This window comes from Equus quagga, chromosome 9 (genome assembly GCF_021613505.1).
Source record: "Equus quagga isolate Etosha38 chromosome 9, UCLA_HA_Equagga_1.0, whole genome shotgun sequence".
Classification (NCBI taxonomy): Eukaryota; Metazoa; Chordata; class Mammalia; order Perissodactyla; family Equidae; genus Equus; species Equus quagga.
This window is the reverse complement of record NC_060275.1, coordinates 89,037,202-89,063,544: the sequence shown is the minus strand read 5'-3', so window position 1 is coordinate 89,063,544 and position 26,343 is coordinate 89,037,202. Positions and strand designations below refer to the sequence as shown.

The window sequence follows — 26,343 nt, the reverse complement described above, 5'->3', positions numbered from 1 at the left end:
GAAACAACGCTTCTAACAATTTTCTTTCTCTTTTAAAAAAATATATTAAGGTAAAACCTACATACAATGGAGTGCACAGATCTTAAGTGAATAGCTCCATGCATTTACGTTTGTATATCTTTCTTGCCAGCAAACCTTAAAGATAAATTCTCTCCCCACCAAAAAAAATAATTTAAACTCACATCTCTACCAGGTGCTTCATTACATGTGGATCTATGCTCTTCTTTCTAGAAGTAAAAGACCATTGTTCCAGCTCAGGCCTTCAGCATCTCTCACTACCTTGGCATTCCAACAGGATTCCTCTAATGTTCATTTCCTTTAAATCAGTCCTTCACTCTCACCAGAGCAAACTGTCTAAATGGCAAATCTGACCTTGTCACTCCCCTGCTTAAAATTCTTCAGTGGCTCCTCATTACCTAAAGGATAACGGTGAGGTTCCTCATGCTGGTACACAGGCCCTCTGGAACACAATCCCCATTCACCTTTCTAATCTCACTTTCTGCCGCTTCTTGGCAGTTCCTACCTTACTACCTACCATCTGTCACCTCCTACTTTGGCTTTGCAGTCCTCCCAGCTAGAATGTCCTCTTTCCCATTTTACACTGCCCCTTGCCCCAGCCTTTCTTCCTGAATACATGTTGCTCACCCATTACACTTCAGATTGCCGCTGTCCCACTCCAAGGAGCCTCATCTAGCCTCCTCTTCCCAGGCTGGGCCCCATAGTACTCTGTGCATAAATATGGTCCCTTGTACTGACCACTTGATATTTTAAGTATCAGTTCAGCCATCTGATTGCTTCTAAAGGCAAGTATCATGTCATATGCATCCCTATATCCCCAGTGCATAGCTTATTACACGAGTTATAACATGCAATTAGTAAAACTTTTGAGTGACTAGATTGAAGGCGAAAAGAATCTTTAAGACACTTTCCTCAACAAATGTGTTCCTAAAAATTTAAACAGAACAGCTCTTGACGAAGCCAAATCCCATATTTGAATTTCTACATTAGGGTAGACAGATGAGCCTTGTAATCACATGTCTGACTTCCTACCTTTGTGATACTCAAACATTTGCTATTGCTCTGACGTAAGCATTGTCCTGGCCTGAAGCCTCATGCTCTCAGGTGTCCTGGTAACCCACAGCTCTCTGAGTCAATGGCGAGCTGCTCTCACTGATGGCCCATGGTAGGACAGGTCCCAACTTACTGAGTTTTAGTTTTCCATATCTTTGGTATTCAGTCTTAGTTACTGCCCACCTTTTCACGTCTCTGTTTGATACTCTAGCTCCTCCAAAGTCTAGGTTTTCCATCCTTTATCCTCATCTTCTGGAGACTAAGTCTCTGATCCCCCTGGCTGCCTTCCAACTCCATCGGGGGTAATTGTCTGACCTCTGAATCTCTATGAATCACCTGCCCCAGATCTTAACTTGATTTGAGCACATGTACGTGTATGCTGTCCATCCTTCTTGCCTATTGGCCTGGCATCCAGTTTGGGACCTTCCTTCAGACTCATTTCATATTGATTTGCCTGGACGTAGTTACAATCCTGAACTTATCCTGGCCAGTTTTACCCTTCCTCTCAGAACATAGGATAGCACATCTCAAAATTTTTAAGCTTTTGTGTAAATCCATATTTTATTATATTGAGTTTGCTTAAAGTGAGTTATATTTGTGATACAAAGCAGAACCAAAGCTTTGGAGTGAATTCAGCAGTAAGAACTCTCTCCTAGTGGACTCAACAATTGAGAACTTTCCTTTGGAGGAGTGGTTCCCAAGTAAGTCTAGTGAAAAGCTCCTCTTAGAGACTCACTGGGTGTGAACAAGTCTTCGACTTCAAGGACCTGACAGTGTGGCTGATGAAGGCCAACAAACAAGCTCTTATTACGTCATCTGGAAAGTGTACACTTACGTGTTTATAAGTGTATTTCTTAATTTATCAGCCTCCCTTTAGCTATTTCATTCCCAAGATTGACTTAGCTTATCCAAATGCCCTAAAATGCAAATCATTTTTGTTTCCCCCAAAATCTCTGGAATAGTATTGATAGGAAGAGGATGTCGAAATTTTGTCCCAATTAAGACTTGGGCATTATTTGTACATTTATGTTAGTAATGTTTTCTTCATGTTCAGAATCAATTTGTTGGTGTTTCTCTAACTCATCTGCATCCTTCCTTCAAGTATTCAATGACTTCCCAGTTTAACAAGGTTTCCTTATTAAGCACAGGATATATGGTACATCATGTATGACTGTCCTCTGCTTTTATGGACATCATGGAATTTGGCTAACTGCTCTAAGATCTCCTTCCTTGCTGCTGCTCTTTTTAATCCTCTGGAAAACTAAGACTGGGGTTAATATGGATGTTCATGCTATTTTCTCATCAGTCATTTCTAAATCACAACAGGAAAATGGTCAACAAGGTCATCTTTGGGTCTTTGGCCATCTTTTTAAAGAAACACTTTTCCCATCATTTCCCATATTATTTAGTTGTTGTAAAGTCTACCAGTCAATGAATTGTTGGATCTGCAGCTTTTCAAGGAAGAGAACTGCGTTTTGCTGAGTAAAGTGCAGCAGGCTGCATTTTCTATGCTGAAAATGAGGTATTGATTTTTTTTTTAATGATGTTTGGCTTGGGCATATATATTACTGTTGAATTATTATGCTTTTTTGAATTGAACACTTGACAAATGATTCAAGATGGTCTTTTATGGATTTAAATACTTCTGAACAGTACGTTATCCATAACAACAAAATAAATCACCAGTATGTGAATAAAATATCGATCCTATCTTCCTTTCCCCCATTAATTTGAACTTTACATCTAGTATGCTGGTTTTTACATAATGAGATGGCATTATATCCACATTGATTACAGCCTAGAAATGTTTTCAATTAAAACTTCAACTTAAAAAATATTCTCTGTTTCAGGTAAAATTAGGCTGAAAACAAAAGTTAAAGTGGTATTTCAAAATAATTTGTTTGATGTCAATAACTTAGTGAACTTTTCCATGAACTCAGAACAATCTCATTGAAAAATTAGCTGTCTCATAAGCTGCCACAAATAACTGCGAAAATAGATTTTAGGCTGGCTCTAAGCACTAGCTCTTGATTCAACCAAAAACAGGAATTTGAAAATACCTATAAAACTTAACCTATGGAGAAAGGTACTTACGTAACTCATGTTCTCCCACTTACATCATATGAATGGACTTTTTTCCATATTGTGGTTGCAGTCAAGGGTCCTGGAAATAACATCACAATGATCATAATCGTCATCACTATCGCCACCAGTGTGTACACAACCCTAAGGTGGTCTTAACGAAATTGAAACCAGGGATTTTCCAGAAAGACAGTGTAAATGTCAAATATGGTTCCAAAATTAAAAAGAAGGACCTGGCAGTAGGTCAAAGCTGAGGTTCGTTATCAGGTACCTAACATAAAGATATTAAGAACTAAGTGAGGGAAGCACACTGACACAAAATCCTGCTTCTTGACTTTTGATCCACTGCATTTTCATGGCTATTATCATCAACAATAACAGGATATAAAGTGCTAGTACAGGGATATATTTACATTTTAGGAGAACAAAAGAAAATGATACTCACGCAAAAAAAAAAAAAGAAAAATAAAAGAAAAGGAAAGAAAAGAATGTCACCAGGTAAAAAAAATGAGAGAGAGAGTCATAAAGAAAGGTTGTACTAGGCGTTAAACCCCTGTTAGATCCTATAACGTGATAGACACATTAGATTAAATTGTATACTCTTCAAACAAGCTTTTGTGGTGTTGACACTATTCATCCTGTACTACACAGGAGGAGTAGGGCTCAGAACATTTAAGCAATATGCGTAATGAGGCAGAATTGAACACTGTGTTCAACTGACGCAAAGATCATTTGTTATAGTGACGGTGTCAGTGGTTCTCAAATTTAGCCTCATGTTACTATCACCTAAGGATCTTTGAAAAAAGACCTCAGCCTAGGCACCACTCATGGTCAACTGAATATAAACCTCGAAGGGAGCCACAGCTCAGATACTTACAGCTTGTAGCCAATGTTGCACACACTGTGCTCATAAGGCTACCTAAATGCTGTGAACTAATAGGCAGAGAAAAGGCCATCTGTCCAGGACACAAAGTAACCAATATTTCTAAAGACCTATTGACAGAGTTCCTCTAAGTGGCCAAAACAAATATTTTTCAAAAGCTATCAGCAGATGATTCCTTTCAGCATGTTTATAGCTAATTCACAGCCCCAAAAGAAAGTTGAAAAACCATGATAAGTGGATATAACTTCCTGATAAAAACTTAAAATTGCATAGATATTTCCTGGGAGAAATATCTAAGTTAATTGAGGCATAAGAATTCACTCGAAAGGCCACTGCAAGAAAATAAACAGAGCTCGAAACTTGTTCTTTCCCTTTGCAAAAAGGCCTGTTTACTTTTCAGAATAATTCAATATCTAAAGCTTTAAGGAATGTAAAGAATAAGACCAAGAGACAGGTTAAGCTAGAGTCTTATAACAAGCATATAGAGCTTATTTAAAGATTGGGAATGGAAGACATCACTGAGAGAGAGAGAATAGTGACAAAAGAGAAAGGTGCCTAGGATTGAACTTTAAGGACCTCAAGAGACTTTTATGAAGTCGTGGCAGGAAGGTAGAAGGAAAACAGGAAAATGTAGGGACCTGAAGCTAACAGAGGTAAAGATTTCCAAAAGTAAGCAGTGTTCAACTCATCAATCACTGCTGAGAAATCAGGAGGATGAAGACATATTGCTTTTGGCAATACAGATGTCACCAGTGACCAGTGATATTTTTTGCTGTCCACTTTATTCCAAGTGTGCAATTATACCTCATTTGTGCTCTGCCAAGAAATTTTACCTCCTATTGTGTTTGATGGCCAAATAAGTTGGAAATCCTGGCCTAGATCAATTTTACAACCTGCAATTTTAAAGTTCCTTTTAGCAAGAGCTCAACCTCAGTTCTTGGAGGGAGGACAAGAGTTAGAAAAGCTGAACTAGAAAAGAGAAAATTGTATATTTAACCTTAAATTTTATCTTAAAATTTTTGAAAAATAAATCAGCAGTACACTTCCAGTTATTTTTCTTGAGTCATAAAAATTTACAATAAAGTGTAATTTAAATGTTTCAATTTCTGTACATCAAATGTCTGTAAATGACAAGATGCTCTTTAGAAAGTTGTGGTTGGTGGTGTATTTAGTAAAGTGCGAGTTTGGGACCTTTATTTACTAATAACTAATCATACTATATGATTTCAATTATATGACATTCTGGACTGTAGACAGCAAAAAGATCACCTGTTGCCAAAATTTTCAGAGGGAGAAGAGGAGGACTGAAGAGGCAATGCATGTGGAGATTTGTCAGGGAGTGAAACTACTCTGTATGATAGTCTAATGGTACAGACCTGACGTTATGCATTTGTCAAAACCATAGAACTTTATAGAACAGTGAACCTGAATGTATACAAATTTTTTTAAAAATCATTTAGAAGGTCTGGGGATCTCAGGAAGGAATCAGACTATGACAAGAGAATCTAACTGCATTACAAATGTATGAAACAACCTCACTGAAGGGACTGGAGCCGGGAAAGGTGCTGACCTAAGTAAATTCAGAAATGGTGGAGTCCAGGGCCAGCCCGGTGGCGCAGCAGTTAAGTTTGCACATTCCGCTTATCAGTGGCCCGGGGTTCGCCGGTTCGAATCCCCAGTGCGGACATGGCACCACTTGGCAGGCCATGCTGTGGTAGGTGTCCCACATATAAAGTAGAGGAAGACGGGCTTGGATGTTAGCTCAGGGCCAGGCTTCCTCAGCAAAAAAAGAGGAGGACTGGCAGTAGTTAGCTCAGGGCTAATTTCCTCAAAAAAAAGAAACAAATGATGGAGTCCGCAAGATGAAAGGAAAAAGAACTGCTTATAAGCACTGTAGTATAATTGATAAAGCTATTTCCCATAGGAGTACAGGGGCAAGGGATAACAATTTTGAAATTGTTATACGTGTTCTGTAATTGAACCACAAATAAATGGAGATACTATATGGTGTGGTTCTCGATGTTGGCGTGAGAGGTTATAGAAGAACAGGGAAGAGCCTAGTATGATCCATTAGGTAATCGATTAGAACTGGACATATCAGCTTGAACTCATGTTTAGCTTACTATAGACATATATGGCTCTATATAGAAATATTTAGAGATGTTATAAATAGATAATACAAAACATATGACATATAAATATACACACACGTGTATTTCCCTACTTCATCAGCAAAGAAGACTTAGAGGGAAAAATACTCCTATAATGACAAGCACACCTACCACCTAAATCTTGATTTCTAATACCATTCACCTATAAAAGAAACCCAAGTTCCCTGGAGAAATAACTGGCTCTAGGACTGGAACCAGAAATATACAAGATAAGCCTGGAGCATCTTATAGTGCCAGAAAATAAGGAAGTGCTCTAAAAACAGAACAATAATCTCCATATTGATGGCGTACGTCAAAGAGAAAGAGAAGCCAACTGAAAAAGCTCCCAATCACCTATGATAGACTAATTCGAGCAAGAAAACAAATAAAATAGTACTAGATTACCATGCAAAGGATAAAATAGATATCCATGAGTCCATACTGATATAAATAAATGATTACATTAAATAAATAGAGCAGAATAGACTAATCTCCCATGAAGAAAAATTCCAAATAACTTATGTAGACACTCCACATAGAAGGGAGAAACATAGCTCTTCAATCCGTAAGTGTGGGCAGCGAAAGTGACTTCCTCACTAAGAGTAGAGCGTGGAAAGTGGTAGAAGGAGAGTAACTTTACAGTGGAGAATATTCTCTCTCTGATACTGGGGAACTCAGGGGTGACAGACTGTTAAGCAGGAAGTCTGCTGCAAGCCTTTTGCTAACCTCTAATTAAACATAGCATTTCTTTCTATTATAAATACGGACTAGTAGCACAGGTATTCAGGTACCTGTAACTTCATCTCCATTAGCCATCTCAAATATTTTAATATCACATTATAGTTGTTGCAGATATCTTGAAATATTATTTATGCTCATCATTACTACGAAGTTACACAGTCATTGTCTGTGCACTAGATCTTGTTTTTAATGCATTAATAAAGCACATCACAAATTTTCAAAAATTTTGATAAACATCTTTCAACAGTATTGGTTTTCTTTGAAATTTTAAGGGTTTGATTTTATGCATTAAAAATATTAATTCTGGGGGCCGGCTCAGTGGTGCAGCAGTTAAGTGCGCACACTCCACTTCGGCAGCCCAGGGTTTGCTGGTTCGGATCCCAGGTACAGACATGGCACCACTTGGCAAGCCGTGCTATGGTGGGCGTTCCACATATAAAGTAGAGGAAGCTGGGCATGGATGTGAGCTCAGGGCCAGTCTTCCTCAGCAAAAAGAGGAGGACTGGTGGCAGATGTTAGCTCAGGGATAATCTTCCTCAAAAAATATATATATATATATTAATTCTACCAGAGGGACCCATAGACTCCGCAAGACTTCCCAAGAGTTCATGACACTAATAAGATTGAGAACCCCTACCTGAGGCCATATAATTAGGAATATTTTAATATGGGATGACATACAAATTGGTTTTGTTTATTGTATTTTGATTGAATTAAGACATCAATTCTACTAATCAATAATCCCCAAACTGAGCATCTCATATTTTTCAATTAATTTCTCATAATATATATTCCATGAAAGGATCTCTTTTATTGACCTAGTAAATCAGCCTTTCAGACTTGCATCATCAGAAGAAACTCACTTGTTCTCTGCCATTTCACCTGTTCACAGATACTTTTCCTTATACAGAGCAGATGTGCAGTGGGATTTCAGGGGCGCTAGAAAAGGTTTTGTTCCCATCTTCCTCTTCCACCAGATTCATGCTAATTACTGATGCCTGTGATTCCTTTAGGAATTTAGAGTTTAGGAGAGCCCCTTCAAAATTGTTTGTATCATAATAAGGGATAAGAATTAATAGTCAAGTGCCTTCTAGAATGAGGACGACTACTAACATTCAAACAGAGGTATAAACATCTAAAACAGACTTTTTCCGAAGGAAAGTTTCAGTGGGAGAACTGTTCAGTCAGAAAGAAGTATCAAGGAGGGAGGAGAGAGTACAGCAAGAGACACAGGGTGCCAAGGTCTCTCTCACAATTTTACCTGGAGTCGGCCCTCCACATCAAGGATTCACTTAATTCTAGTTACTACAATTTCCAGTTCCTCGGTGTGCCATTTGTCAAACAGGAGTGATAATATGGTGCTGGGCACTTGTGTATTGGCTGTGTGGTGAAGATTGTCAGCCTCCTGGGTATCGGATGCTTTGCATTCACTCAAGCAAATGTCACAATCAGTGGTGGCAAACCATCTCTTCGTTATGATGGATCTCACCACGGCCTGTCCTCTCCATCTCTCAGAATATAGTTCTTCAATCTCTAGGCTTCCCACAACACAGGAAGAATGCAATTACATGTGTTTTTAGATTGACTCATTTTCTGATGGCAACGATCAGTATTTAAGCTAATTAGGAAGATTCTTTTGATGTCTTCTATTTCATTCACAATTAGTCCCCTGCTATATATTTTTTTTAAATAAACTCCCAGCCGGTGGTGGGAGGAGAAGGAATCATTTTACTATCCTCAATTTCTATCTGGTTTCAGGGAATTGCTCATCATCTGGCTGTTTATCCCTTGAAAAGCTTAAAAAATAGAAGATGTTTAGAGAGAGCAAGTGAGGTACTCTGAGCTGCCTCTCATAATGGAATTCTGAATCCAGATCCAAAGGGGCCCCATATAAGAAAGGTCAAAAATCCCAGAATGCTCTGTCTCTTTTGGATCATTTCCCTGTTTCCACCAAGTCCCTATTAAAAATCAAGTTGAATTTCCAGACTCTAGCACCTTGGCAAAGATGAATTTAGTGACCAGCCAACATCAGAGAAACAGGTGGATAAAATTAGACGAGAAGCAGAGGTTGGAGAATCTGCTGGAGATGTGTGCAGTGAGGAGTGCTCTAGAGCACAGGAGGGCCTTACAGAGGTCAGCAAAAGAGGTGAGCCTTCCCCCAAGAAAGTCTTCACACTTTAATTAACCACAGGCTTTTTAATCAAATGACTGCTGTCCTGCGGCTTGAAACAAAGAGTCTCAGAGTATTAGTCTCCAGCTGAATGTTTTTTCTAACAGGTCACAGAGGCAACGTTAGGGCATGTCAATGTCAGCCTGGACAAGGAGGGCAAAGCCAAGGTGAGACTATTCACAGGTTCTCCAGGATGGCTCATGACCGGAATTCATTTAACCAGCATTTAAAGCAAACCTACAGAGACTCCTAAGGCATGATCCTTGCCCTGAAAGCACTCCTGATCTTGGGTAGGAATGAAGTGCTTAGGCCACTCATGGACACTGACACAGCTTGGGTGTCTGTGTGGATAAGGTGTCACAGAGCACTACAGATGGGTTCACCCAAAGAGCGACTCTAAGGCTTCAGAAGGAAGATCCACTTATATTTAAAGATGACACCACAGATGGTGATCACTATCTTGTGGATGTAGATGTGGTTGACAAAAAAAACCCAAACAATCCTCCCTTCATTGCCTGTCTGTAAAGACTGACATTTGGTTTACAGCTGCAGAAACTACTTGCTATTCCAGATGTCAGGGGTCCCAGTTAAAAACTCTGAGTTGAGCTCCTTACTTTTGTTCAGACAAAGAAGTCAATTTTCTATCCAACTGTTGCAGGCCATCTTTACTCACCTCTGGAGAACCCCTAAAGTCAATAACCATGGTCCATCATTTAAAATTATGGGTCAAAATATACTAAAAAAAAAAATTTCTCAGCCTAGCTTCTATGTAGGATTCTATCTTTCTCAATTTCCATCTTCTTGGTTATACAACTTCACCTCTCATCACTCTACTTCTGCACACAATTACACAGTACTCTGGCACAAACACATCCCACCGTGAGCACCGTCATATTGCTAAAGCTGTGAACATCCCCCAGGTGTGCAGTGTGACATTCTCTTTCACAGCTCCAAGCCATGGAGCATATCACTGAATACCTTTTCTCTCTTCTTTGCTTGTTGAAATCCTATTCATCCTTCAAAGTCCAGTTGAACCATGACTGCCACTGTGACACATCCAACCCTAAAAGTTATTCCTCCTCGATGTTGCCATATTTGGCTCTTTTCTCCATCATAGCATTGATATCTCATTCAGTTGTGTCATTTCTTTATACGATTCCCCCTCCAAAGATCAATGGTTATTTTCCAAGCATTTAGAATGGTTCCTGACAAATAAATCAATGATGAATTAATAAAGAAATTAATAGCCTACTCCTCTGATAAAAGTGTTTTTCAGCAAGCATCAATTTAGTGCTATCAGATCAGCTGTATTACAAGACATCTGGATGAGCTGGGCTCCTCATTTTAAGCCATTAATGTAGTTCAGAGATGAAGCTGAAGAAAAGGTTAAAAGGTTTGGTACAAATCTGTAACTTGAAGAAGCCTCAGAGTTCTTAAATAATAATAATAATAATAAGACAGAGCTTCTCCTCTAACGACCTGCAATTTACTCTATAACTTGATTTAATCACAGCCACACACTGTATAGAAGACACAGCAAGGTCACTCTGAGCTTTGATTCAGTTCAACAAGAGCAGCATGCGACAACTCCCCTCATCACTCTAACCTATGCCAACCACTACCCAGAAGAAAAGAGAAGCTCAAGTCTTAAGTGGTCCCTGACAAACTTTACTGAACACTCCTAATACCCAACCCTGCACTCCATCATTAACTGGTAGACTCGTAAGTGCTTACACTTGGAAAGGATCTGGCAACCACCTGCTCTGACGTACCCTCAAAGTAGGAATCCTCTACAACCTCTGGGGCAGATGGTCGCCTACGTCTGCTTGAAAACATCTGCAGACAAGAAGCTCCTCAGTCTATGAGGTATCTATGAACCTCTTCTGGGCAATTGTAAAAATTAATGGACAAATATACACAGCAATGAACAAATACATGTAAGATATAAGACAACGTACAAAGGGGCAAAACAGTATGTCTAGTACACCTCGGTTTGACTAAAAGATAAAGAATATACATAAGTACATGATGATGTGTGTATGTGTATGTTGGACCTTGCTTACAAAACTTCTTGAAGAAACCTCCAGCTGCCACTGCAGATGATGCCCATTGTGAGAACGCAAATGTCCATGCTGAAGATGCTGTCTCCATTCCTCTGATGCCAGAAAGCTCTGTGCCAAAGGTGGAATGAAAAGCCCGCCCCCCAATCTTATGTTATAAGCTGTCACTTGGACCTTGAAGCAATATTGCTATATCCAGACTCACACAAAATCCATCACTCATCTAAGGCAATCCAAGACACTGGGCAGGGAGTCATCTTCCCCATCTCCAACCTTTCCAAAGCTCAGCTGTTGATCCCCTGCTGTGCTTAACCCCACTATCACCTGATATCACTTAATGTCACTTGGGGGAAATGAACACACACAAAGTATTTCCAAGAGAATGAGTAAATGTTTCTGGATCAGTAGTAACAAATTCCCATGTGGGAAAAGAGATTATCTCAAGGACACAGTGTCTACAGAGATGCAGCTTTGGCTAGAACATAAACACCCTTCAACATTGTCACACAGAGCAGTTTAGTTACTGAGAGCTACAGCTCTGAAACATACACTTTTCTAATTATGGGCTAAGCTCTGCAATTATAAAACCAACAACCCCGTTCCTGTGGTTTCTCAACAAAAGAACTCTTTCTGCTAAAGGTGTATGCAAGTCTCCAGCCCACACAGATACACTTGCAGCTTTGAAATGACAGGTGGGTTTTGCCCTTACCTTCTACCATTCTTACCCAGGTTTCAAAGATTTAAACTCGAAGATCTAAGAGCCAAGTTTCAGGCAGAACTCAGATCCCAGGTATTTATGTTCTCTTCCCCCAGGAATTTCTGCAAGAAGCTCAGGGAATGAGATCTTAGCTTGACTACCCAGCCACCCAAAATACATTCATTAGTTCATTAAATAAACACATTGAGCACCTGGTTTGTGTGAACCATGCACCCTTCCCTATTGCTTTCCCACAGATATCTTCCACCTTGTGGAGTGTCTATATGAAATGTGGGAGAGCATGCATAGTTCCTTTCCTGCCAATTCCATTAACATTGTGTTTTGCTTATTTTTTATTACAATGAAAATTTTTCTGAATTTGAGATAGAAATCAATGCAAAAGTGCAGCATGTCTAGTCTATTACTGCTATGTAAGAGAAAAAGACCATGCATAAATGGATATTCAAATAGATGTGAAATACCTCTGGAAGGACCTACAAGAATTAGTATCATTGATGCCTCTGAGGAGTTAAATGAGGTAGCTAGCTGATAAGGCAAAATCTTAGGTGATAAGGCAAAAACAAAAAGCAAAATATTGTTTCTGTCCTTGGAGCTTCAAGAAGCAAACATTGAAAAGCATACACATTCTTTTCATTGTATGCTCTTCTATACCTTTTCAGTCTTGAAGTATGCTCATATGTTGGGCATTCAAAAAAATTAGAAAGAAACATTGCCTGACACTGACATGATCTCAATAAATTTAGAAATAACTTTTGAATTAAAAAATTCTGGGGTCAGCTCCACCTTGGCATAGAGACTCTTCTTACATTTTTTGCCTCTTATCAGTGATGAGGTCGTCCAAGCCCCATCTCCCAGCCCACCTGGGAAACTCACTTACAGTAGATAAGTAAGTGTATTCGTTTCCTATTGCCACTTTAACAAATTACAGCAAAATTAGTGGCTTAAAACAACACAAATGTATTCTCTTACAGTAGCATAGGTAAGAAGTCTGGCACAGGTCTCACTGGGCTAAAATCAAAATCTAGCAGGGCTGCCGTCCTTTCCAGAGGCTCTAGAGGAAGAATCCATCTCCTTGTCTTTTCTACCTTGTAGAAGGTGCCCATAATCCTAGGCTTGTAGCCCCTTCCATCTTTAAAGCCTGCAATGGCTGGTCAAGTCTTTCTCATGTTTCATGATTCTAATGTGGACTCTTCTTCTGATTCCCCATTCCACTTTTAAGGACCCTTGTGATTGCATTGGGCCCACCTGAATAATCCAGGGTAATCTCCCAATTTTAAGGTCAGTTGATCAGAAATCTTAATTCCATCTGCAACCCCAATTCCCCTTTGCTATGTAAAATAACAGATCCACAGGCTCCAGAGATTAGGACTTAGACATCTTTGGGCAGCCATTATTCTGCCTACCACAGTAAGTAGACTAAATACATACATACATATAGCTTCCAAAGGGATATAGCCCCTTCCATGGGATAGCATTTTCTGTTACAAAACATAATATTCAAAATCCTTGTCTGAAATCAATGCTTTTGGATTCCTTTGGCTCTTGGGAAAGCCATTCTAAGACATACGAGGAGGTACTTAAGGCAGACTATTAATCCTAGTCCACCACTTACTCTATGTGATTTATGCCTCAGTTTCCTCATTCATAGAGTGAAGACTGTATTAGTATCTATATCATAAGATTGTTGTGAGGCTTAAATGAGTTACTACCATTGAGAACAGCGCCAACACGTAGTAAAAACTCAATACGTGCTGCCGGGTGTGACTAGACTCATGTCTGCGTGACTGAGAGTGCTCACAAAGGCATCTCTCCCGGGATGCAGAAATGGGCAGCCCCAAAGCAAAATCCTGTTTCTGTCCTAAGATCCTTGAAAAGAAAATATAGACAATTTTTTAAAACCCACCTTGTTATATCTAGTTTTTCCCTTTTGATTTTACCAGACTGAAAGTTAAGATACCAACCTGTCCAGTTCCATACTAAGAACCTAGTAAACCTATTAGTTTTCTGCTATTGATTATAGGGATTAAGCCAGACAATCTTTGCTCTCAAGGAAACTGTCACATAACGGGTAGGTAGTACAAAGATCGAACATAAGTCTACAAATTTAACAAAAAGATTGATTTCTAGAGCCCCGGATAGCTTGGATCTAATAAAGCGGAGGGAACAACTCTCTGTTTTGGCCTGTTCACCCTCAGTGTCCTGAGTCTAGAAGTTCTGCATAGCAATTCTCATTGCCAACACAAAGGAAACCGGACACAAAAGTGTCATTTAAGGCACCTACTCTGGAAATGTCATCACACAACTGGAGCAAACTCCATTTCATTAATCTTTCGGTAAATCTTTCCACTAGTTTCTAGGGATTGTTTCTAGGAAATAACTAAAAAGAGAGCTAATTTATCTCTCTAGATTTATTATAGTAAAGGATTATCCAGTGCACAAAGCTCACAGACAACCAAAGGAGTACATGGCATCTTAGTTCAACAGCTAAGCATTATTTAAAACATGAAGATTACGCTGAAAATCCTTTGGGTCTTTTCTATTAGAATTTGGTAATAGGCTATCCTCATTCCCATGAAATTACTGCCAAATTGGAATCAGTAAATCTTTCTCTATTTATTCTCCTTTCAAGTATTTTGGCAGCCAGTCCCCTATATAATTTAAAGCACATAAGAAACTGACAATACCTGAATGTCAACATCATGGAATGTTCTATACTTCATCATGACCATCAGATGAAATTCAATTTTATATGATCAGATACAGCAATTTCTCTCAATGTAGTAAGCTGTATAATTATTGAGCTAAGGAAAAATTAAATACTGCCTACCAAGTGTACTCTTACAATCTGATTAAATCCAGTCTTTAGCCATTCCCTAATTTTAATTACACCTGTGAAAAGGTTCTGGTCCAGCAACCTCTTACTTTAAGTTTTTTTATAAGTAGGATGAAATTTCCTTTAATGTGAATAATGTAGCCAGATTCTGTAAAACGGAAGGTTTAATAATATTTGTCTACAGCTCCCATTTAGAAATATCAAAGTTATGAAGCAAATTAGTTGGTAATGTCATATTTATTGGATTTATGTTATATCAGATTATGAGCACTTTTAAGTGAAAAACATTTTTTCCTCTTTGCTCAGAAATTGTCCAATACTCCTGGGTCAGCAAAGAGAGAAGAAAAGATTTAACAAGGAGGCTGAGAGTCTAAATCAAATAAGATACTGTATAACCAGAGCAAAAGTCCTCATTTTAGCTGGCTTTTATTTTGGTTGATTTGTTTGGTCAAAGTGAGTTTTTGATGAGATAAAAAAATAACAAGTGAATTTATTCATTCATTCAAGAAACATTAAACATCACTCACTAAGTGTCAGGCACTGTTCTAGGAACTGGGAATACATAGCTAAGGGCCACAGTCAAAGAAATGTGTCATCAGAATTCCGTATGTTAGGAAATGGCTAAAGGTGAGTGCTTGAGAGTAGCTGAAATGGCTGCTGGAGAAGAGAGGAAAAGAAGTGCTATATTCCAGGAGGAGGGTCCAGCCAACTAACTTTTTAAAAGAGTGATGGTTCAAAGATCTAGTGTTAAAAATAATTAGAAATTAATAAAGCTGTTGAAGATGAGGCAAAAGATACAAAGCACATAAGACAGGCCCAAGAAGAAAATTGAGAGAAATTGGTCAGCAAATACAAACAATAAAGAGAGAATGATTGGGCACAAAGAAACCCAGACTAGAAACGTCCAATGGTGAAGTCGATTCTTTGGAGAAGTAAATCTGATGACTTTGAGTGTGTCCATCTCATCCGACTGTGTTTATAAAAAGGAAAACAATGATGATCTCGGGATTGTTTCCCCTCGTATTCCAATCAATAGAAACTTCCTTTTCGCAATGAGACTTTAAACAATTAGGGAAACATTTTGGTTTCCAGCTAATGGATTTAATAGTGATTGCCATTTCAGGAAAAGCACTTCATCCAATTGTAGGCATGCCAAAGGTGGAAGAGAGGGGAGCAGAAGAAACATAAACTGTACTAAAGGCCCTCACAGCTGGCTTTGAGTCACTGAGAAAATAAGATCCTTCCTCTAATAATCCCTTCAAGACTTGAGTTTGCTTTCATTGGGGATGAGAATGTGCTGGCCTAAAAACAACTGTTGTTTGAGTCCTTGAGCATCAGGGAGCTAGATGTTCTATTTACTGTGCTGATGCCAGGCATTCCTGAGTAGTATGTGTGCTGTCCTTGAGAAAATACACCTATCATGGAGGCTCCACTACTCAGATACCAGTTTCTAGTTAACGGCATATTCAAGCCTCCCACATTTTTCCCTCCTGCTCATCATCCTAGGGTCTCTGAATATTTGCTTATTCCCTTACTCTTCATCAGACAGCAAAGTTAGGCAGAGACAGGACAAATACCCTGGGTCACAACCCTTTGGCCACAAACATCCTGAGCGCTGAAAGTAATCTGCTAGTTTGTGGCCTGCTTTTCCAGAATTCACCCTTGCATTTGCCTCCACCACTGCTATATTATTTTAAATATATTGAAATACGTTCTTGCTTTATTTAGGCATCAATATTTCAACTGACCTACAAATGTCAGTATATCAAAATTTCCTGCAAATACCGATGTTAATATGATATAGGAGGATGATAATTAGGCTTGGATAATTTTAGGGATTAAAGCTGATTGGCATTGAACTAATAAGGCACATTGACGCATTATGTATTCGTTAAATTAATTTCTTGTTTAGTTTCTTAACATTCAAATGTCTTCTCTATCGATTTGCGTTATTAGATTGTGCCATTTACTGTGTGAATAAATTGTAGTTTTAATTAGAGTGTAAGAGCTTTGTAGTGTGAAATCGAAAGTTATGAAAAGTAAACTGTAATATACAATACTTTTTAAGATATTTTATCAATTAGGAATAGTTTTAGCCGCAAGTAACAGAAGACTTCACTAGTAGACTTAAGCCACAAGGATATTACTTAACAAAAAGACCAGAGAGAAACCATCCCAAGATTGAATCAGTGGCTCAATGATGTCATCAAGGGTTCAGGCTCCTTCGAATTTTCTGCTTGGCCATCTGTGGTATGTATTCAGTGTTTTCCCTAAAGGTCAAAGATACTCATCAAAGCATCCCGTCCCCCCACAACAGTAGGACTTTCCCAACATGTTACTTACACCCTACTTTCCAAAACAGAATCACATGCTCATCCAGGCAAGTTACTGGCAAGGAGCAGCAAGATTGTCATAATCCGTTATACCAAATGTTACAATAAGATCGTCACAATCCGTTTCACCCAGGGGCTGGGTGCATTGGCGTGGAAGGTAAGCAACCAACAGCGTCTGCCACATGTGTGGCTCCCCTGAGCATATAATGTAGGTCTTACTATGCAACTAAAGGGTGACATTTTGAGTCTTGCAAACTAGTATTAAAGCCGAAGAGAAAAGATGACTATCGGTTTTGGCATCTGAGTGTCCCCATGGATTTATCTCCAAGCCAACAGGTCCTCTCCTGAATGGAGAGGCATCACTTCTAATGTTAATAGTAAGACATAAATGCCACCATCCACCATCCCCAGTGGAGGTTTGGCAAGGATGAGAGGAGAGGCAAAGAGACAAAGAATAGAGAGCAACTTCATTTTTGCAGTTGGGAACTACAAAAAACTATGAAGTCTTAGGTCTAAAAGTTCCACAGAGAGCCCCAGATAACGTTTTCTTTTATTACCTGCAAGTCAGCCCTCTCCAGCTCTCACTTTTAGCAAACTCAGTATGAAAGAGTCTCTGCCCTCTACTCCATAACCCCCAGAGACTGTCCTGGGAAGACTACAAGAGCTCTAAAGCAAAGGTCAGAACCCTGCTTCAACTCCAAGGTCAAAGAGCTTAGGAGCAGCATCTACACACCCTCATCACCATCAAATCATCTTTGCGACATAACGTCTCTTTTAAAATAAGGAGCAAGGCTCAAATTTCTGAATTAAACAATGGTCCCTACTAAATACACACATATGGCAAACTAGTTCAAAAACTGCTTTAGAGCATAAATCTGGCAATCTGGCCTATCACGAAAGCGTTCTCCAGATTTGCAGTCAGAATGTACTAAAGGGAAAGAAAACAAAACATGAAAGTGAAGCTATAATCAGCTTAAGGGGAAACAATACTCTCTGTTCATGATTGTCATTCCCAGCATCAGCTGAATTAGCCAGAGTCCCAGACTGCATGACCCCGAGCTGGAGGCTTCAGATGACTTGGCACCGCTACTCAGCAATGCCGTGTAACGGAAAGAGGACAGGTCATTCATCAAGCTGGCCAGCGGTGAGCCTTTAGGAAAGCTGCTTAAACTTTGTGGGTCTCAGTTTCCTGATCTATAAAATTATGAAAACAAAGTCTGTGCTACAGGGTTAGAATGGGACCAAGTCAAATAAAATAAAAGGTGCTCATTTATTATCATATTGATAAGTCAGGTGAGGTTCTTCTTAGAAATATCTTAAATATATGGGCACTAAAAGGAATAAATATATAGGGAATGAAAAGACAAGAGAACAGTCTTCATATGACATATTTTGTCACACAATTTGTTGTTTTTCCAACGCAGTGGTTTTTATCTGTCATAGTATTCCCCATAGGACCCATTAGCTACAAATTAGGGATAGTCCATATACTTGGAGAAATTGAAGAATGAAAATGACATGAAGTCCCAATGCAAGTCTATAAGCCAAATGTGATTAGAAAAATGTTGACAGTGAGCCTGATATTCAAAGTAAATCTCTGAAATTTAAGCAAATGCTTAGGAATTTAAATATTTAACAATTTGACATTTAATTTTCTTGTCTTTTTCTACATCCGCTGGGGATATAATCAATACACTGTAGAGAAAACACTGAACAAACACCTCTTCCCATCTTCTATGTCTCTGTTACTCTCCCTCTCTCTTTCTCTCAGTTTCTGTCTCTGTAACATGCAACCCCCACACACACATCCACACACACAAATCTGGGCTAACCAGCCAGGCAATGATTTAGAATGGTGAGGCCAGAAGGGCAGATCGTGCGAAAAGAGGTAGGTTCCAAAGGAATCCAGTCATAGTTACCTCTCTGCAGTTAAAGCCGCTTTGTACGCATATGTATATACGTGTAGACAATATGCTCACCTTCCCTACTTCTTTTCTCTTTAAATGCTACCCTTGGTGCTCATTTTAGTCTGCAAGAGACAAGTAGGTGGGGAGGAAAGATAATTCCCAATATAATTATGTTAGTTCCTTATAGGCACAGGTTACACTCTCAGTGTCACCACTGCTGAACACTGTATCTGGTTTATTTCTCTGGTTGGCAATTTACATACCATTTTCCCCCATCACTCTTCTCTTCTCAAACTAAAAGATTTTCTTTAAGCAACTATTTCATTTTTCATTACCTGCAAAGGCAGAACTGATCCTTAACAGCTATTTTGAGAATCAAACTTTTATTTTCTTCCATTTTTAATGATAAACCACGTATGTTTCTACTTTTTTGATGCTTCTTTTCACTTCTCTGCTTTCTTCCTGATTAAAGGCAGGAATTTTCGATAAAGTTCGTTTTGTCATCCTAAGTCCTAAGCACCATGTGTACATGTAGGATGTCACTTCCCTTATTGACCCCAAATTGGGTTTTTCATTAGGCGTGCACCCTGTAGATTTGTACCCTTGAGAATAGATGGGTCTCAAAATCTATAATGCATAGAAGAGAAATAATTTGAAAGAAAGTTATTACATTTTCTTAGGGTCCTAGAACTTTATACTGCGAAGGGGCATCACAGTTCAACTATTTTATAGAACGCTTCCCCTTTCCTTTCTTCCTGTTACACCCACTCAAATGTACAACATAGTAGAGTAAATGGGAAAATCCAAAAGACATATTTACAGAGTATTTAGGATATTTACAGAGTATTTAGGACAATGTAAATCATCCACAAAGGCAACTGATCTTTCCGTGTGAAATCCTGCATCACAGATGGTTCCACCGTTCTAAATAGTCACACCCTCAAGCAATATTTTGCCAATGAGATGAAATGTGAAGAGGAGGAAATGGAATCTTTTCTCTCTTTTTTTTTTCATTTGGAGAAAATAAGGAAGTGGAGGAGTTTGTCAACAGCCTGAATCTCTTTGGGCAAATCTTTTTAAAGATAGTGGGACTCTTTCAGAAGCTCCTGAAAGAAAAAAGCTCCAGGAACTTTGTCTCAGACCCATTTTCCCAAGCCCCCACCTCTGGCTGTATGAGAAGACTTTTCAACTCATTCCCCAAACCTGCATCAAGAACCTATTCTGTGGCAGGCAGGCCCTGAACGAGAGATTGGGAAGACTCAAACAAAGCCATGTCTCTAAAGAGCTCCAAGTTTGGAAGGAGAAACAAACACGTGGAATAATAATTAAAATACCACGTGCTGAGAAGCATAGCAGAGATATCTGCAGTGGCTGGGGCTCATAAATGGGGCAAAACCAGGTCCTCCCGGTGAAGTCAGGGAAGGCTTCTCAGAGGCAGTGGCACATTAAGAAAATAAAGAACTCTGCAAAATCTGTGCAGGCAAGTCCTAGTTCTCCCCTACTAGTTTCCCCAGAAAAATTCCAAAGAGAGCAGCCCAACAGCATTACTTCTTTAGGGGAAATCATGAGAGTGCCACCCCTAATAGCATCTTTAAGGAAAGCAACTAACTAGCAATTTTCCTTTATTATTTCATTCATCCGCATAAGTAAATATTCTTAACATATTTATTTCATAGTATTTTATGAAGAATAACGCTGTGTTACTGTATACTAATGATAATATAATTAGCCACCAGTTTCCCATGTATTCTTTCAAAAACTTATTCTAAAACACAAGTTTAATGTGAGGTTAATATTACACTAGCCTTTTCCTCTAAGATACTACTGCTTGCCTTTTTTCATAGTGGGGAAATATCTTGAAAGGCTTGCCTTAGATTCCTTGCCTTAGATTTCCTGCTTTCAGGGAAAATAGAAAGGTTTATTTGGATATATTAAAAATCTCACTGGTCGTGCTCGCTTCGGCAGCACATATACTAAAATTGGAACGATACAGAGAAGATTAGCATGGCCCCTGCGCAAGGATGACACGCAAATTCGTGAAGCGTTCCATATTTTTATAGGTGGAAATTAGTATACTGATAAGGAGATCTGATCGGTGGTTACCAGGGAAAAGGGGGGGAGGGGGGAGGGCACAGAGGGGGAAGTGGTGTACCCACAACAGGACTAACAAAAATGTACAACTGAAATCTCACAAGGTTGTAATCTATCATAACGTTAATAAAAAAAAAAAAAAGAATCTCACTGGTCTCTCAAAAATCACTCCTAAGGGATTTTGTCAGTTTTCCCACTTTGCTTTCAAAAACATGATTACTGTCATTGTGCTAGCTTTATTATGCTATACAAATATGCACACACATATATATATATGCACATATATGACAAACATAAATAAATGTATAAATCTTTTGCATGTATTATATATAAGAACACATACATATATAGTTACATGTATGATGGATAGACCGATATATACGATAAAGAGCCCTTTAACCTTGACTCAAATCTCATCTCTATGTGTTACCAATATCAAAAATTATTTTTCCTCAATCTCTTTCACAAAGTCTTTGTGTGCCAAGACAAAAATGTTCCATTGAAGATATGGTTTCCTCAGAGTTTTGTGTTATGAGGCAGCATCCTCACTCTCTACCACAGCATCCCATGTATGCAATTTTAAATTCACTTTTTCTAAAAGTGAGTAGGAGTCCATTTATTTCACTTACTTTCACTGTCACTTTCTGCAGTTCGGGCTGTGTTGGAATCAGTCGAGAGGGGCAGAGAGCAAGCTCTACAACAAAACAAACCAGTCCATTGATCATTATCCGCATAGCTTGTCTCTTTCTATCCTAACATCTCATAACAGAGTTTCCTTTGTAAGTTACAAGCTACTGCTTTTTGGGGTGGATTAAAACCAATTCTTGGTGTACTCAGTGTCTCAAGAAATGACAACATTTCAAATGATAATATCTCCCTTGTATGAAGCATTCTTATTTTCAATGCATTTTTATATCTAGCATCCTGTTTATGCCCATGAAAGTTTAAATGCTAACTGGTGAAGGAATTTAGGATAAGGACTCCTTAAAACTGAGGAGATAAGCGTTAGTACCTGTGTTAAAGGCTGTGTTATAATAACTTTTGAACCATAACATGGGTAAATTTGGAGGGAAGCAAAGCCAAGGATCTGTCTTAGGTGACAGTCACTCTTGTGGGACTGAGACCAAAGTCGCTCTCTTTTTCCTCACTCATCAAAACACACTGCCTCTTTCCTTTTCAAATGTATACCTAGCATACAAAATTACAACTCCAGGTGCTGAGCCAAAGCTCATGTGGTAACTTCTAGTTTGCAAATACTACAAGACAATTTACTTCACACTTCTCTTAAGCTGGTTTTGGGTTCCAACAAGCTGGCCAAGATTATGCCAAGAATTTTCTGTTAAGATCTTTAAAAGTTTGTTTTATTCACAATTATCATTAAGGTCAATGCAGAGCTATCTATCCAAGCAAGTCACTTATCTGTGCAGTGGGCTTAACAAAAATTAGGCTGTATGGTTCTTTAAATACCTCATTACTCAGTGTTGCTGATGCTCCTATGTCATTAACCATAAACACCCTGGGATTTTCCAGCTCCGCTGTGTATCACTGGCTGCCTCACTAGAATAGAGGTGTGTGAGTGTAATTAGGGACTTATTTCTTAATGTCATGCAGGAGTGTAGAGTGTACGCTCTACAGAGCATTTTGTCTTAAGAGAGAAGGTTGTTTTTTCCAAAAGCCTAATTTACATGCTTCCAGGAACAGTAGCAGTTGAGCATGAATATTGAGAAATAAGTGTGATTTCTAAGAGTACTTTCTTATCTGTTCCTGCCTATGAACATGGTAATTGCTTTTTAAAGAAAACAATGTTGAAAAGGAGATTACCAAACATGAAAGATCTGCCATGAATTCCAAATCAGAATGGAAGCTTCGGTTTCATTAAAAGGGATTTCCACATAACAGAGTTATTAATGTTTTAGCATTTCTCTCCCCCCATCATCCACCACCATTTGTCAACTTCTTCACAATATCCTTTAATTTCTTGCTCCTTTCTATTCAAGTCCTCCTTGCCAAGAGAAACACTAGAATAAACAGTTCTCAAGGTTTACTCCTGTAGAACACTGAGGTTCCAAGAGATAGCCTGAGATTTCTCTTTAAATCAAATCTTAGTGGTTTTCTTTTAATATTTTCAGGAGATAAAACAAACAACGAATTGGTTTTTCTCAATGGAATGTGTTTGCCCCATACATTTTTCTTAAAAGTCTGACACACCTGTACCTTATCTACACTATAATTTGTTATGAGGTGGTATTTATAGCACAAAATTTTATTCTGAGTTGTTTTAAGCTTAATATAACAATGGTTCGTTATATTCTGCAAAGATGATTATGACTTTCGGGAGTTCTGTCACATGAGCCAGTTTAGGCTTCTAAATCTGCCTGCTTCCAGTTCCTCCCAGAATCATGTCCCTAAAACAAATCTCTGATCTCACTTCTCTATGAAAAACATTAGTTGGTTCCCCATTGCCTGCTGCACAAATTCCCATCATCTGAGCAGACCACTCAGGGGGCCTCTGAGCTACACTACAGTCCACTGTTTCTGCCAAAATAAACTTCGCCTACTTCACATCGTAAGGCTTGTTATGCATATGTCTGTGTGTGTGTCTATGTGTACACAGAGAGTCATATCACACAACAAACACTGAGAGAGAGAGAAAAAGGCCCTTTTCACTCATAATACGTTTTTGCTATGGGATTTCTTTTCCCAAAGAAGTCATCTTTAATTATATATTGTATTCTTTTTTTTTTTAAAGATTTTATTGTTTTTTCCTTTTTCTCCCCAAAGCCCCACGGTACATAGTTGTATATTCTTCGTTGTGGGTCCTTCTAGTTGTGGCATGTGGGACGCTGCCTCAGCGTGCTTTGATGAGCAGTGCGGTGTCCGCGCCCAGGATTTGAACCAATGAAACACTGGGCCGCCTGCAGCGGAGCACATGAACTTACCCACTTGGCCACAGGGCCAGCCCCTATATATTGTATTCTGAAGAAAGAAATTACAAAATAAATTACAGACAGGCCCACAGTTATACAAATGAAGCTGAGAAAATAAAGCTGTAGATAATATCCTAGGACACCTAGATATAATAAAACTATCCTTCAAGTCAAATAAGAAGCATGATCAAATATCATAATTGCAGATCACCTAAGGGACTGATGCATGAGTACCACACAAGACTATTCTATTCTGTAATATTTTACCTGAAATCAAAGTGCAGGCTATAACAAACACTTAATTTCTCATTAATAATGATCATGCTTATAGCCTAAGAATTTAGAAATATTTAGAGGAGTAGTTCAGAGTGCTCAGGTCTCTCTAAGAAAGCCGTCCAAGGAGAATTGTATTGGTGTCTTTTCTTTGAGGTGGTGTTCAAATTCACTCAAATTTCTTCAGAGATATTCTCAAGCAGGTACATCAATATGTTTTTCTAGGTGTTATGCTACTCCCCCCGACTCACCCCCCCACCAAAAAGTATTTTTTTTCTTTCAATAAGGGCTGTTCCAACATTTCCCCTTTCACTTTGTCTTTCTCAGTGTAATGAAAGCTGGTAACAAACCAAATAAGGATCACCAAGAAAAAATGGGTTTCACTCACTTATTTTCTTGACACTAGTCAGAGGAAGGTAGTCTTCTTTAGAGACTCATATATTTTAAATTTTTCATTAGTATAGACAGTTTAAAAATTATTTCAAATCATCTCACATATTATAAAGGAAGCTCAGGATGACATCATCTAAGCGCCACCTTCAGTTGAATAAGAGAGGCTTAGGAATTTAGGATGTCATTGAATAAGAGCTAGGAAAAGATTAGAGCCTTGGGGATGAAAAATGCATTCATCAGTTGTTCTACACTTTGCAGTAATCTAGGTTTAACATCAGGGCCCTTTGTTTAACTATCCTTTCTCCTTTGTACCTTTTGAGTATCAATCAAAAGAAGCCAAGGATGAGAAAGTAAATTGGTACAACCACTTGAGAAAATTGTCTGTCAGTATCTGCTAAAGCTGAACTTATGCTTATGTTGTGACCTACAAATTCCACTTGTAAGTATACATCCAACTCAAATACATACATCTATTCACCAAAAACATGTCCTAGCATGTTGATAGGAACACTATTCATAATAGCCAGAAAAACAGAAATACCCAAATTCTGTCAACCGTAAGGATAAATAAATAATGTATATTTACACATCATTCATAAATAAGAATGATCAGCAATGATATGCAATATGATGACTCTCACCATCGTAATGTTGAATAAAAGAAGCCAGATATGAAAGTGTACATGGTGAATAATATCATTAATACGAGCAAAACATGACCGAAAATACAAAAACAGGCAAAAGTAGTCTATGCTGTTAGAAGTCAACCTCAAGATCATCCTTGTTAGGGAGCGGAGGTAGGGACTAGAGGAGAGCTTGAAGGGGCTTATGTGGTGCTGATAGTGTTTTGTTTCTTGATGTAAGTGTTGGCTCCATAAGTCTATTCAGTATCTGAAAATTTAATGATTTTTATACCAATGCTATGTGTACTTTTCTGATATGTGAATATCTTACTTTGAGAAAGAGTTTTTAATAGGGACTGGAAAGTCAGAAGCACCTTTCTGCTGCCACAAAGGAAAAATGATCCTTTAAAGATTTTAAGGTTTTCTGAGCATCCCAATAAATAGCAAATGCAGCTATTACCCAGTAGAGGCACAAATCAGTCAACATTCAATCCAGTTGAGCTGGAGCTTTTTAGTTTTTGCCTTTTTTTTTAGGTACAGACTATCAGAAAACTGGAAATGAAAGTAAGTTAATACCCCAGATCACTCTCTTCACCAAGTAGTTTGTCTTAGGATTGCCTTCAACACAGTTCCCATGAAAGAAAGTACTTATGGTATACCACTCTAATTTTTTTAATCGGATGTAATTCCTATGAATTAGAACACTGACAGAGAATTAAACTTTATGGAGAATCTCAAAAGGTCAAGAAAGTGACAGCTTGTCTTCCTCTGGAAATTTGCTGTGGCTTCATCACCATAAAAATATGTTTCTCCACCCTCACGGTCACTTCCCCAAAATTGTTTTTCTTGAATAACTCAAACATGCAGAAAAAAATTCTTACCAACTATTCTGCCATTGTGACATTGCTATAAACTATACTTCCCATGACTGAAACATGAACAGACTGTAATGATAACAGCTGGACGCTTGGAAGATGTTAGCAAGCGACCGTGCTGATACTTTAAATCTGGACTTTCTTCAGATGCCAAATAGCATATTTCTAAGATCACATTATCTTCTTCAGGAGTCAAACAATCTCTTCACTCAG

General features: G+C 38.6%; 1 non-coding gene across 1 annotated transcript; it reads left to right on the top strand.

Annotated features, from left to right (window-relative positions):
• Positions 1-20,897: 20,897 nt before the first annotated feature.
• Positions 20,898-21,004, top strand: LOC124245245 (U6 spliceosomal RNA). The gene has a single exon (XR_006890241.1). It is a non-coding gene; the product is annotated as a U6 spliceosomal RNA (small nuclear RNA).
• Positions 21,005-26,343: the final 5,339 nt, after the last annotated feature.